A 12,546-nucleotide genomic window follows, 5' to 3' on the forward strand; every position below is an offset into this window, starting at 1 on the left:
TAACCCCTGGGCGACCAAACCCTAACCCCCAACGCACCATTCCCCCCCACTCGCTCCCACGTTCCCCGTCTCCCGATCCAAATCTGGATCGGGGACGAAACCCCCTCGACGCCGTCCCCATCGCCTCGTCGCTGTGCATCGCACCACCGCCGCCCGAAAACCTCGCCGAGGCCTCCTCCTCTCCTCAAGCCACTCGCCTACACCATCGTCGCTCGTCCTCATCCCCTCCCTCGCTGGATCGAGGCGCTGCGCCCGTCGTGCCCGACGCCGGAGCTCCCTCGCCGGACTGCCTCCTCCACCTCACCGGTCTGCCTCCCTCCTACGCACGTCATCGTCGTCGTCCTCCCCAAGCCCCACTGCCCCGTTCCCTACATGCCCGATGTGAGCCCCGCCTTGCTCCCTCCCTCTCCCTCGCGCGCTCGCGCTCGTCGCCGAGGTCCCCGCCGATCTCGCCCCCGGTTGACGCGCTCCGGCCGCGTCCGATGCGCGCTCACCGCGCCGTGCCCGCGCACCGCACCTGCCGTGGCCCCCAGCCCCCCTGCTGCCTCCGATGCGGCCACCGAATCCCCCCTGCGCCGGCGACGCCGCTACACCCGCGGCCAACTCCGGCACCCCGGCCCCCGCGCCCTGCTCCCCCGCGCCCGCATCTCGCGTCGGCCTCGCCCACTGCCCCGCGCGGCCTCCCGCGCGCTGCTGCGCTCACCGCCGCCGCCACCTTTGACCAGTGCCCCCGCCCGCACTGCTCCGGCCGGTGGCGCCCCGGCCAAACCTCACCGGCGCGCTACCACTCCCACCGTGCGGCGGGCCGCGCCTGGACCGTCTCGGGCACCCAGCGCCCACGCCCGTTCGGGCGGTGCCCGCGCTCGCACCGCCTTGTGCCCGTTAGGCCCTTGGGGCCACAAACATGTGGGGCCCATGCCCCAGAACTTTATTTAAAAAAAAAGAATTAAAAATAAATAAATAAATAAATAATAATTACATTAATTAATTAATCAATAAGTGAATTAATTAAGTTAATTAATCATGTTTAATTAAGCTAATTAACCAGTTAGTTTAATTAAATAGTACTTAGTTTAACTAAGGCCTAATTAACCTAAACAAAGTATGACAGGTGGGTCCCACTGGACCCACATGTCAGTTTGACCCAGTCAACTCTGTTGATACTGACGTCAGCATGACATCATGCTGATGTCATTAATTCATTTTCGAATTAATTTAAATAATTAATTAAATACCAGAAATTAATAAAATCTTCAGAAAATCATATCTTTTAATCCGTAACTCGGCTTAAAATACTTTCTACATGAAAGTTGCTCAGAACGACGAGACAAATCCGGGTACGCAGCCCGTTTGTCAGCCACACATCCCTAGCATAGAAAACACGCAACTTTTCCCCTCCGGTTCATCTGTCCGAAAACGCGAAACACCGAGAATACTTTCCCGGATGTTTCCCCCTTTCGCCGGTATCACATAATACCGCGTTAGGACATACCTAGCACCGCGTATTGTCGCGTCTTGCTTTGTGTTGCATTTGATTGCTCTGTTATTTATTGTGTTCCCTCTTTGTTACTCCTTTCCGGTAGACTCCGAGACCGATGCCGATGCCCGTGTGTTCGACTACATCGAAGATGACCCCTCCTTGCCAGAGCAACCAGGCAAGCCCCCCCTTTGATCACCAGATATCGCCTACTATTTTCTCTATACTGCTTGCATTAGAGTAGTGTAGCATGTTACTGCTTTCCGTTATTCCTATCCTGATGCATAGCCTGTCCTTGCTACTACTGTTGTTACCATTACCTGCTATCCTACTGCTTAGTATAGGATGCTAGTGTTCCATCAGTGGCCCTACACTCTTGTCCGTCTGCCATGCTATACTACTGGGCCGTGATCACTTCGGGAGGTGATCACGGGCATATACGATATACTTTACACAGTTACATTACCTGTGATACTGTTCGGAGATGGGGGCTGAAGGGGCAGGTGGCTCCATCCCGGTAGAGGTGGGCCTGGGTTCCCGATGGCCCCCGACTGTTACTTTGTGGCGGAGCGGCAGGGCAGGTTGAGACCACCTAGGAGACAGGTGGGCCTGGCCCTGGTCGGCGTTCGCGGATATTTAACACGCTTAACGAGATCTTGGTATTTGATCTGAGTTGGCTACGAGCCTATACGCACTAACCATCTACGCGGGAGTAGTTATGGGTATCCCGGCGTCGTGGTATCAGCCGAAGCCTTCTTGACGTCAGCGACTGAGTGGCGCGCGCCGGGTTGGACTGCGTTAACGCAACTTCCTTTGTAATGGAGGTTGCTAGGTCTGCTCACCGGCCGCGTACGCAACGTGCAGGTGTGCTAAGGGCGATGGGCCCAGACCCCTGTGCGCTTAGGTTTAGACCGGCGTGCTGACCTCTCTGTTGTGCCTAGGTGGGGCTGCGACGTGTTGATCTTCCGCGGCCGGGCATGACCCAGGAAAGTGTGTCCGGCCAAATGGGATCAAGCGTGTTGGGTAAGTTGGTGCACCCCTGCAGGGAAGTTAATCTATTCGAATAGTCGTGATCTTCGGTAACAGGACGACTTGGAGTTGTACCTTGACCTTATGACAACTAGAACCGGATACTTAATAAAACACACCCTTCCAAGTCCACAGACAACCCGGTGATCGCTTTTCCACAGGGCGACGAGGGGAGGATCGCCGGGTAGGATTATGCTATGCGATGCTACTGGAGATACTACTTGGAGTTGCTACTTGGAGATGCTACTTGGAGGACTTCAGTCTACTCTCTTCTACATGTTGCAAGACGGAGGCTGCCAGAAGCGTAGTCTTCGACAGGATTAGCTATCCCCCTCTTATTCTGGCATTCTGCAGTTCAGTCCACCGATATGGCCCTTTACACATTACCCATGCATATGTAGTGTAGCTCCTTGCTTGCGAGTACTTTGGATGAGTACTCACGGTTGCTTTCTCCCTCTTTTCCCCTATCCCTTCTACCTGGTTGTCGCAACCAGATGTTGGAGCCCAGGAGCCAGACGCCACCGTCGACGATGACTCCTACTACACCGGAGGTGCCTACTACTACGTGCAGCCCGCTGACGACGACCAGGAGTAGTTAGGAGGATCCCAGGCAGGAGGCCTGCGCCTCTTTCGATCTGTATCCCAGTTTGTGCTAGCCTTCTTAAGGCAACTTGTTTAACTTATGTCTGTACTCAGATATTGTTGCTTCCGCTGACTCGTCTATGATCGAGCACTTGTATTCGAGCCCTCGAGGCCCCTGGCTTGTATTATGATGCTTGTATGACTTATTTATGTTTTAGAGTTGTGTTGTGATATCGTCCCGTGAGTCCCTGATCTTGATCGTACACATTTGCGTGCATGATTAGTGTACGATTGAATCGGGGGCGTCACAAGTTGGTATCAGAGCCGACTGCCTGTAGGAATCCCTCTTCCACACTCCTTGGCCGAAGTTGAGTCTAGTCGATGAAAACTGTTTTACTAACATGGCTGTGCGGCCCATGGGCCCACGTCGCCATTGGGTGGTATTAGGATCTTTTGTTCCTCGTCTATACTCTGGAACTCTGATCTCTCTTCTATTCGGGTTAAATGATTTTGCTAAAATCTAACTTTAGGTTCTCGTTACACTTCCTGCCGGAGAGCCCCTTCATTACATATGATCGACTGCTTCAACAGAAGATTTTGACAATACTCTCTGATGTTCTCCTGAGACTTTGTGCCATCGATTTTGCGATTCCCTTCCATCGATAATCCCTATGGATAACCACGTACACTTGCCATTCATTCAATGATTCCCCGTTGATCTTGTTATTACAAGATACCTCGAAATCCTCTCTACTGTTTCGACAATCCTTTGAGTTTACTGCCTTGCAGTTCTTTACCGCATGAATACCCCCTACGGATAATTCCTCGCACTTATCGAGTATCTGTTCATCCCAGTTGTTCGTATGCTTCATAAGATACTCTTAAATACTGTTTGATCTTCTGAAGATCCTCAACAACCTATTGCTTTTGAAATTCTTAGTTGCTTGCATTGGGATTAAATCCTATAAGTCTGGTAATCTTATTGGCATCCTTTGTCATTATCATTTTAAGTCTGTTGATCCAATATGATGTGAATGCCCTCAATCCTCAGTCATATCCTAGAATTCATCCTTCCGGCTCAGACGTCATTTCAAACGTGGGCTGGTTCTCGCCAATCAAATTGTCGTCGATTGTGCCCCTAAGTATATTGAACTTATCCATCCTTGATCGGAGCGTCTGCTTCTGATCCTTCGCTTTGTAAATCATAATTCCTTTGCAATTGAGCTCCAAGTTACTCAGTTGTTTCTATAATCCAATGTCTTTGCATTGATTCTTCCTCTGGTTGTGAGCCGATACTCACATCAGATCCTTTATGGACCATCAGAACCTTGTTGGATTTTATCCGACAACGTCCTTCATATTCAATCACTTTGGAAGTTCTTTCCCTGATACGTAATGCCTTTGGTAAATTGTATCCTCTGCTTTTGTGAACCATGCTCTACTTTCGAGCTTGTGTTAATTACTTCTAAAAATTTGTGGTATATGTTCCTAAGACGCCTCGATGGGTTGAACCAATGCCTTAACTAATCTATGTGAGCCCGAAAGATTTCACGGGCCATACTCATCTGGTATTTCACCAGGTAAAACTGTCAACACTAATACCATTATCAAAACGAGAAGTGAATGTAAGGTTCTGCTTTGGAGAAGTGGGAGTCGACCTTGAACTTTGTGTTCATTCCCATGGACCCGATGTGGAATCTATCATGAAAGCTTCTTCTATTAATAATGGTCCCCTTGTTATAAGTTCATCTTGTATCTATGTTGGTCCTTTGCGACCGTGGTACCGACCATGATTGATCATCTTTGATCCTTTTCTCGGACAAGTTGAACCACTTGTCCTCTGCAGATCAATGCACCCGTCCAACCTCTATTATGATCTACCTTCGAGTATTACCCCGTGGTATCTCGATAATAGCACAGGACCATATTACTTCTTATGAGTTCTTCAAGTATTATTTCTCACCGATTCCAATTTTCCCCGGGTTATGAGTTGTTAGACACTCAAGGACACTGATAAGTGAATCAATTTCGCACTCCGATTCAATAGCTCTAAGTAATCTCCGTTGCTTATGAGTTTATTAATCCTTCAAGTCATTCCTAGCCTGATCGGCTATATCATTAAAGTGCTAAATTTTAACTGTGCTACCTGGTCCTTATTCCCAGAGCACAACTTTTGGTGACGAGCTAAGCTTACGTCGATCTTCCTTGTCTTATCGTTCCACCTTGAACGACAAGCTTGAATTCGAGTTTGTGTCCTACTCATGGTCCCAAGATCATTTCGTTTCATCATTCCTTTGACTTGAGGTCATCGCCGATCGATTACATCTCCAGGAAACCTCTCGACAGAATCTGTCATGATCATCATCAACATTCTGAGCTGTTCCTGGATATCAATTGAATTCATGATGAGAAATACCGTCCTTGCCCTCGATGATTTGTGTTGTCATCGACCACTTTAATGCCTCCCCTCCAACACAAACTTGTTCGTGTTTTGTGTTATACCTTGAGTTCCTTGCTATCCAGCAGTTGTTCTTAATTACTTTGGAATATTACCATCTTTTATGTCAAGAATGTGGTGAGAATTTCACCACCTCTTAAAAATTCTTGGTATAGTGGTGCATCTCGCCATCACCATTCTTTTCTTAGTCCCCGTGTTGAGTGAACTCTGTTGTGCGAATTTATTATCTCTAGCTACCCTATTGCTTCAGAGTTAATGGACAATAATTCCAATTTAGTGTGTTGGTTGCTCAATCGCCATTCCGACGTTGGTTGTGCAACCCAGCCCATATTTTGGGTACACCTTTCAACCAATGATTAATTGTGTATGTTTTCCTTGAACATACATCATTATATCATTTGATCCGACAAATGTTATCCCCTTGTTCACATAACTGTGGAAATCCATCTTTTTGGATACCCCGTTGAAATATCGCTAAGTCCATCAGCCACCTCCTCATCCTCTCCTTGGCTTAATGATGAATCCCTTCGTGTATCCAGAGTCTGACCTTTGCTTGAAGACCATGGCAATGCTACCTTGAAGCATGTCTGTGGTACTCCGATTTTCAATAAGAGCATTTGAAGAACAATGCTAAATTTTCTCTGTCCATTATCCAAATACCGTTGTTTGGGCTATGTCATGAAATCCTCTCCCCTTACCTAAATGGTTTCTACTTACTATCCTGTCATGGATATCATGCTCTGCTTATCCTTGGAAAGGATATACCCCTGAAATATATGTTTAAACACATTTTCCTTTCCATTGGTTTCTTTAACCTTTCTTGCGATCAATATGATCTAAGTAGTAACAATTCCCTGCTTATGTAACCAACTCGGTGCACAATTCTGTCAGAAAGACCCTGTTGCTTTTGTTGATGACATTCTGGTAACCACCGATGGACGAGAACTTTGCCTACTGGTCCGCCTCGTTCAACGAGCAGGAAAATGGCTCTCTTCGTCCCTCGCCCTTGGTATCGATGTTGTTGCCGACATAGCTGACAGGCTATCCTCTGACATGCCTTGCTTACATGATCTTGCAAGACGTCACTGCCCTTCCTACTTTAACCCACATGGTGGGCCCATAACCCACAGTTCCACAGGATCGAAACCTGACTCTCCTGTACACCCCCTGTTTCTAAAGTTATTCCTCGTGCGTGGCCTTGTATGTAATTCACGGACCACCATCCTAGTGATCTATTCTGGTATCGGACACAATACTTATTCCCATTGCTTTGAACCCCATTTCACGCCCTGTTTCAGGCATCAAGCGATTGCATGCCCGCTCGAAACTTCCCATGTTACCTCCTTACCTTGCTCTCGATATTTTCGTAAATTTCAATTCGAGAGTTACTTTTCGCCACGTTCCCTAATGATTTTCTACCGGATAAGCAACCATGCAGAATTCCATTCTTCCGGTATACCCATCCTTTACTCCTCTGTAAGTACGATGGAGTTCCCAAAGGAAGGACGACAGCTTCCTCATGATGCATGGATGTAGAGAAATGAAGACATCAACGCTATGGATCAACCTCTTCAAGAAGGGCAACCAAGACCGAGAAGACACGTTAGAATTTCGTAACCAGAACTTCCCCCTACTCCCCTCTTAAATCTCGGGACGAGATTTCTTGTAGTGGAGGAGAATTGTGACGCCCGGATAATCAAGCTACAGTAACCTCTGCTAATGATGCCACGTCACCACTCTTACTGTTGTAAATCTCACGATGGTTCAATCCCGTTCGAATTCAAAAATTCAAAATCAAGTCAAACGGTAAAGTTTTCAAACATTAAAATTAAAATGTTCTAGAGGTGGCAAATAATGCTTAGGTAATTATGGTGGAGGATCACATTTTTATAAAATAATTAAAAGCACTAAACTAAATAAAACAGTGGCTTATACAAATAATTAGATGCATTTTATAAATATTAAAACATTAAACTATTTTATTAGGTATGAGAAATTAATGTGGCAATAGAGTGTTTATAAATACTAATTTAGGGGCTAATGGTATATTTTATAAAACTAAAAGTAAATAAAACAAAAGAAACTACAAAAAACAGAAACAAACAAAAAAAGGGAAAGAGAGAAAGGCCCCCACTGGGTTTCGGCCCAGCAGGCCGGCCCATTCGGCCACAGGCCCAGGCCGCCCCCCACTCCCCCATAACCCCTGGGCGACCAAACCCTAACCCCCAACGCACCATTCCCCCCCCCACTCGCTCCCACGTTCCCCGTCTCCCGATCCAAATCTGGATCGGGGACGAAACCCCCTCGACGCCGTCCCCATCGCCTCGTCGCTGTGCATCGCACCACCGCCGCCCGAAAACCTCGCCGAGGCCTCCTCCTCTCCTCAAGCCACTCGCCTACACCATCGTCGCTCGTCCTCATCCCCTCCCTCGCTGGATCGAGGCGCTGCGCCCGTCGTGCCCGACGCCGGAGCTCCCTCGCCGGACTGCCTCCTCCACCTCACCGGTCTGCCTCCCTCCTACGCACGTCATCGTCGTCGTCCTCCCCAAGCCCCACTGCCCCGTTCCCTACATGCCCGATGTGAGCCCCGCCTTGCTCCCTCCCTCTCCCTCGCGCGCTCGCGCTCGTCGCCGAGGTCCCCGCCGATCTCGCCCCCGGTTGACGCGCTCCGGCCGCGTCCGATGCGCGCTCACCGCGCCGTGCCCGCGCACCGCACCTGCCGTGGCCCCCAGCCCCCCTGCTGCCTCCGATGCGGCCACCGAATCCCCCCTGCGCCGGCGACGCCGCTACACCCGCGGCCAACTCCGGCACCCCGGCCCCCGCGCCCTGCTCCCCCGCGCCCGCATCTCGCGTCGGCCTCGCCCACTGCCCCGCGCGGCCTCCCGCGCGCTGCTGCGCTCACCGCCGCCGCCACCTTTGACCAGTGCCCCCGCCCGCACTGCTCCGGCCGGTGGCGCCCCGGCCAAACCTCACCGGCGCGCTACCACTCCCACCGTGCGGCGGGCCGCGCCTGGACCGTCTCGGGCACCCAGCGCCCACGCCCGTTCGGGCGGTGCCCGCGCTCGCACCGCCCTGTGCCCGTTAGGCCCTTGGGGCCACAGACATGTGGGGCCCATGCCCCAGAACTTTATTTAAAAAAAGAATTAAAAATAAATAAATAAATAAATAATAATTACATTAATTAATTAATCAATAAGTGAATTAATTAAGTTAATTAATCATGTTTAATTAAGCTAATTAACCAGTTAGTTTAATTAAATAGTACTTAGTTTAACTAAGGCCTAATTAACCTAAACAGAGTATGACAGGTGGGTCCCACTGGACCCACATGTCAGTTTGACCCAGTCAACTCTGTTGACTACTGACGTCAGCATGACATCATGCTGATGTCATTAATTCATTTTCGAATTAATTTAAATAATTAATTAAATACCAGAAATTAATAAAATCTTCAGAAAATCATATCTTTTAATCCGTAACTCGGATTAAAATACTTTCTACATGAAAGTTGCTCAGAACGACGAGACGAATCCGGGTACGCAGCCCGTTTGTCAGCCACACATCCCTAGCATAGCAAACACGCAACTTTTCCCCTCCGGTTCATCTGTCCGAAAACGCGAAACACCGGGAATACTTTCCCGGATGTTTCCCCCTTTCGCCGGTATCACATAATACCGCGTTAGGACATACCTAGCACCGCGTATTGCCGCGTCTTGCTTTGTGTTGCATTTGATTGCTCTGTTATTTATTGTGTTCCCCCTCCGTTACTCCTTTCTGGTAGACTCCGAGACCGCTGCTGATGCCCGTGTGTTCGACTACATCGAAGATGACCCCTCCTTGCCAGAGCAACCAGGCAAGCCCCCCCTTTGATCACCAGATATCGCCTACTCTTTTCTCTATACTGCTTGCATTAGAGTAGTGTAGCATGTTACTGCTTTCCGTTATTCCTATCCTGATGCATAACCTGTCCTTGCTACTACTGTTGTTACCATTACCTGCTATCCTACTGCTTAGTATAAGATGCTAGTGTTCCATCAGTGGCCTTACACTCTTGTCCGTCTGCCATGCTATACTACTGGGCCGTGATCACTTGGGGAGGTGATCACGGGCATATACGATATACTTTACACAGTTACATTACATGTGATACTGTTCGGAGATGGGGGCTGAAGGGGCAGGTGGCTCCATCCCGGTAGAGGTGGGCCTGGGTTCCCGACGGCCCCCGACTGTTACTTTGTGGCGGAGCGGCAGGGCAGGTTGAGACCACCTCGGAGACAGGTGGGCCTGGCCCTGGTCGGCGTTCGCGGATATTTAACACGCTTATAGAGATCTTGGTATTTGATCTGAGTTGGCTACGAGCCTATACGCACTAACCATCTACGCGGGAGTAGTTATGGGTATCCCGGCGTCGTGGTATCAGCCGAAGCCTTCTTGACGTCAGCGACTGAGTGGCGCGCGCCGGGTTGGACTGCGTTAACGCAACTTCCTTTGAAATGGAGGTTGCTAGGTCTGCTCACCGGCCGCGTACGCAACATGCAGGTGTGCTAAGGACTATGGGCCTAGACCCCTGTGCGCTTAGGTTTAGACCGGCGTGCTGACCTCTCTGTTGTGCCTAGGTGGGGCTGCGATGTGTTGATCTTCCGCGGCCGGGCATGACCCAGGAAAGTGTGTCCGGCCAAATGGGATCAAGCGTGTTGGGTAAGTTGGTGCACCCCTGCAGGGAAGTTAATCTATTCGAATAGCCGTGATCTTCGGTAACAGGACGACTTGGAGTTGTACCTTGACCTTATGACAACTAGAACCGGATACTTAATAAAACACACCCTTCCAAGTTCCACAGACAACCCGGTGATCGCTTTCCACAGGGCGACGAGGGGAGGATCGCCGGGTAGGATTATGCTATGCGATGCTACTGGAGATGCTACTTGGAGATGCTACTTGGAGATGCTACTTGGAGGACTTCAATCTACTCTCTTCTACATGCTGCAAGACGGAGGCTGCCAGAAGCGTAGTCTTCGACATGGATTAGCTATCCCCCTCTTATTCTGGCATTCTGCAGTTCAGTCCACCGATATGGCCTCTTACACATATACCCATGCATATGTAGTGTAGCTCCTTGCTTGCGAGTACTTTGGATGAGTACTCACGGTTGCTTTTCTCCCTCTTTTCCCCCTCTCCCTTCTACCTGGTTGTCGCAACCAGATGCTGGAGCCCAGGAGCCAGACGCCACCGTCGACGACGACTCCTACTACACCGGAGGTGCCTACTACTACGTGCAGCCCGCTGACGACGACCAGGAGTAGTTAGGAGGATCCCAGGCAGGAGGCCTGCGCCTCTTTCGATTTGTATCCCAGTTTGTGCTAGCCTTCTTAAGGCAAACTTGTTTAACTTATGTTTGTACTCAGATATTGTTGCTTCCGCTGACTCGTCTATGATCGAGCACTTGTATTCGAGCCCTCGAGGCCCCTGGCTTGTATTATGATGCTTGTATGACTTATTTATGTTTTAGAGTTGTGTTGTGATATCATCCCGTGAGTCCTTGATCTTGATCGTACACATTTGCGTGCATGATTAGTGTACGATTGAATTGGGGGCGTCACACGGGAACACACGCACGGATAGATAAGTGGGGTCTTGCAACCAAGGAATGAGCTCAAAATGTGGAATCCACAGAAAATGCTCTTGTTGCACAACACGAGAGAGACGCTAGCACGTTTGCTCAATAGGCGGATACGAACTTGTGCACTGCCTATGATAGACAAAACATAGCGACTTACTATCCCAAGTATGCTAATGTATGATGTTTCGGTGAGTCTTCTCATGTTGCCCGACAATACTCAAATGGCTAGTCTTGATAGGAAAGTGGCACAAAATGGGCTTGGGGTTAACAACGCAATAACAAGGGGAAGTATCCGAAGATGTCGTCGAGGTTACAGTCCTTGCTTATGGTTGATGGTTTCATGAGGGTGAATTGGATGTTGTCGATGACGAATCCATGGCAAATATGAGCAGCGGTGATGTCGGTGTCGACTGTCCCTAACTAGCCGAAACACGTCAGGAAACGGAAATCGCAACTTAGATTCTTAAAACAAACGTGTCAAAATTGTTGGATGTGGTAGCGGATAAGTGGTGGTGGTATGCGGAAGTAATGGTGGAAACCCGGTCAAAATTGGAAAAATGGGAAGTGGTGGAGTTGTTTTTGTCTGCCAGGCGCCGGATGTCCGGGCATCGGGTGGGATGTCCGGGGGCCATGGGCCGGGTGTCCGGGGCGCCACACCGTGTACAAACTCGATGAACTAGTGGGGAAAAGAAAATTTTGGGGCAAAATCTGTCAAAATTGCGTGCATGGAAATTGGGGAAAAGTTGAGGGAAGGTAGATCCACTAGTAATGCATCAAATCCATGGATCAAATGCAACAAAACATCATCACACAACAAATCACAAAAAAAGGTAGGGCTATTTTTGTGGGGATTTTCGAAATTGGACAAAACAAAGTAAAATTAGGCTAGAAATGGGGCTACATACTCCAAAATTGTGATCAATCATGGCTCATGATACCAAGATGATGTAGGGTGGAACCCTAGGGGCCGATCTTTCACCAATTGGAGGGGGAATTCCCAAAGAACTCAAAGAACACACAAGAGGAAAACACACAAATCAACTAGATCCAATCACACATGTGCTAGATCCACATACATAGAGAGGTCCCAAAGATCCAAGGACAATAAGGGAGGATACAAAGGAACTATGTCTTCTCAATCCTTGAAGGAAGGAGATCTTGAATCCATGAAGGATCTTCCCACAAGGGGGTCTTGAATCCACTTGGGGGATCTTCTCCTAGGAGGCCTTGGTCTCCAATGGAGTAGGGTTACAAGTGGATTAGCAAACTCTATGTCCAAGATGAGCAATCACACTACTAACCCTAAAATGTAGATAGAGGGGGAGTATATATAGTCTAGGGGTGAAGGGGTACATGGGCCTCGGCCTAGATGCACTAAAC

The sequence above is a fragment of the Triticum aestivum genome, chromosome 5A (assembly GCF_018294505.1).
Source record: "Triticum aestivum cultivar Chinese Spring chromosome 5A, IWGSC CS RefSeq v2.1, whole genome shotgun sequence".
NCBI lineage: Eukaryota > Viridiplantae > Streptophyta > Magnoliopsida > Poales > Poaceae > Triticum > Triticum aestivum.